Raw genomic sequence first — 3,033 nt, 5'->3', positions numbered from 1 at the left:
CGATAATATTGACCTGAGGTAAAGTGGGAAATATAGCCGACGTCATTGACACCGAGAGCAAATATTATCGTGAAGGTGTTTGCGACATTGTGAATCTTCTTCCAAAATAGCCTAGAAGCTTCTTATTTTACGGCGGTAGCTATAAATGGATTTACTTCTTTTTTTCTTTTCTTTTTTGTGTGTTCGTAGATAAAGCGATGATAAGTGTGTTTTGCAAAATATCAGACCAAATATTTATACATTTGTTATCCTTTAAAAAAATACGTTTTCTGTAATATTGCCTAACAAACAATTAATATCCGTTTCTATCCCATAAGAGATAGAGATCGTAACAGAAAAGTTGAAAGAAAACACTGAGTATTTTCTACAATCAACTCTACCCCAAAAGACAGTTTCAAATCTAAAACAAAAAATCTGGACGAGAACCATCAGCTACGTCAACGCTATACACTCACTCAAAAAAAATCAAAACAGAAATCAAAACAAAATAATAAAACCCAATGACTACCAAAAACCTCCCTAACCTTAAAACCTCGATAATAATATTTATTCCCCCAACCCACCCTTTCCGAAAAAGAACCACCGGCTACGTCGACATCGCTCACGCTCTGCTCCCAAAACATCCCTTTAGGACCTTGTCATCCGCGTAAGTAGTTCGGAATTTGTAATTTTCACCTTTTCTCCTTGGCAGACCCGATTGATGCGCTTTACTTCCCTTCTCGTTATTGGATGACTATGTGAGGGAGCTCTTGGGCGGGTTTTTGAGTCGTAGATGAGGTGTTTCGCTCAGAAATGAGAGGAAAATGTTGTGGAACTTCCCTCATGGTGCAAGTAAACGTGTTATTGTTGATGATTTCCTCATGTTTCGACATTCGGTTAATTTGTTCAATTTTATTCGAAGATTGTAGTGAATCGTAGGTGATGATTGGTGATCTAGTGCTATAGTGATGGAAATAAAGCGAGATACTGGAATTAAAACCTCTGTAACATTTAACCTTGTTACTTTCATAAGTTTCTCGGGAGTGTTCTCGAAGATTTGTGGTTCACTTCCAAAGATTATTTTGATTTACGGTTTTATGGAAGCAATAGAATAGATGCTCTTAAAAAAAAACTTATGTTTAACATGGTTATTGAAATTACGTAAAATTTTGCTAAGTTGATCTTGGATCCAGAACAGAAGGGAATGCCATGGTGCAATGGAGAACCCGAGCTAGTGGGCAAAGTGTGGAATACGGCAATTGCGTATAAGAACTACGTGTTTCTGGCACTTATTTCGTGATATGTTGCCCATGATAATGCCAAAATATTGGGTATTGTTGGATAAAGACGCAACCACACGTAGCGAAAAAACAAACCTTTGGGCATGACGTAGCTTTAATTATGACGTAACCCATAAAAGTTCTTTTCTTCTGGAAACGAAAAATAACCGAGATATATTATTTTGAAAATAATTAAAAACGATTAACGGGAGAGATGATTCCACCGTCTTAACAAACATCTGACTGAAAAATATCGGCTCTGCGCATGCGCCAACCTCCCCCGCGGAAATACAAAAAAGTATCGATAGACGGCAATACTGTCACGTGATAATAATAGCACCAATAGGGAAACAATAGGTCTAACCGACAAAATGATCGACCAATCACAGACAATTGAACATAGAGTCTGGGTCTTTGCTTGAATTTCAAAATCAGTTTCGAGATGGCTACATTGTGTGCAAGACGTAGGTACACTCCGTGGGAATTCATCATGGTTTTTTTTATAAAGATAACGCTGCATCACTGAAATAATTACGTGACCACGGTCCTCTGCCAATGGAAATGGAGTGCAAAAACTGTGAATTACAACCCGGCCCCTCACACGCCTCCAATTAAGGTAAGAAGTGGTAACATTCGAAGATAAAAGTCAGATGCTACGAAGTGCCCTTGGCTAGGGCAGGCTAAAATCGGTCATTGAAAGTGAACCTGCCACGTAGTGGTTAAATAAGGGGGGATCCAGGGCTAGGGCAGACCAAAAATCGGTCAGTTCCGTGGTCGGTGGTGGACGTTCATTTTGAAAAGTTACCGGCCATGCAGTGGCCTTAAAAGTGGGGGGGGGGTCCAGGAGGGGGGCAAAGCCCCCCCTTGGCTAGGGCAAACCCAAAAACTAGGTTAGGTTAGGTTAGGTTTATGGGTTGGGTTTTGATTACGCAAAAAGCCCTTTAAATTTCGCGCCAGAATTCGTTAGTTCCGTATCGACGGTGGCGCGCGTGTGGGGAGGGAGGGAGGGAGGGGGGGGGTGTAACTCAACAACGAAAGGTTTCCGATGGAAATAAGTAGCGAAACTGTACAAAACAGAACGAAAACTACCAGAAAAAATATCGTGTCGTGCCTAGAGGTTTGGTTGCGTCTTTATCCAAATTTACCAAATATTGTACAGTTTTTGGAAACTACTTATGGTCCAAAAAAAAAAAAAATTATGTGCAGCAAACCAAGGAAATTGTGTTGATATACATTAAAGATTTATCAACAGTGAAATTGCTAATCAGTTAATAATAAGTCAAATGCAGGTTCTCGTGTGTCTCCACCCCTTTTAATCTGCACTGTAAAGGTAGTGTTGCATAAGATAAGGACTACCATGCACATTTAAGGAATTGCTTTGGTCTCGGTACCAACAGTAATCTAGTAAAGGCAAGCCAACCGCCACAATATATATTTTGGTATCGTAGAACCTGGACTGCTTTCGAGTGGTGATAAATTGCTAGTGGGATCTAGAGGCTCCATCTTGCCAGGACATGTTGGCCGGGCCGCCTTGTGCACATAGCCTGGGTGAAATGATGTCTTCGCAAATCTCTCTGAACTGAACTGGATGTTGGCGGGTAGTCTGTTGCTAAAGCACTGACATGCCAATTACCTGTCACTTTGAACATTTGAATTTATACAGTGACCTGGAAACCAGGTGCTGTGTGTGTAAATCTATACAAATCATGTAGGTCTTATAGATATAGGCATCTGGTTATTTCTTCTCAAAGAAAACCTACCTAAACTCTAACTT

This window comes from Penaeus japonicus, unplaced genomic scaffold (assembly GCF_977035675.1).
Source record: "Penaeus japonicus unplaced genomic scaffold, GWHDUDI00000001_assembly GWHDUDI00000026, whole genome shotgun sequence".
Taxonomy (NCBI): domain Eukaryota; kingdom Metazoa; phylum Arthropoda; class Malacostraca; order Decapoda; family Penaeidae; genus Penaeus; species Penaeus japonicus.
This window is presented reverse-complemented; position numbering follows the sequence as displayed.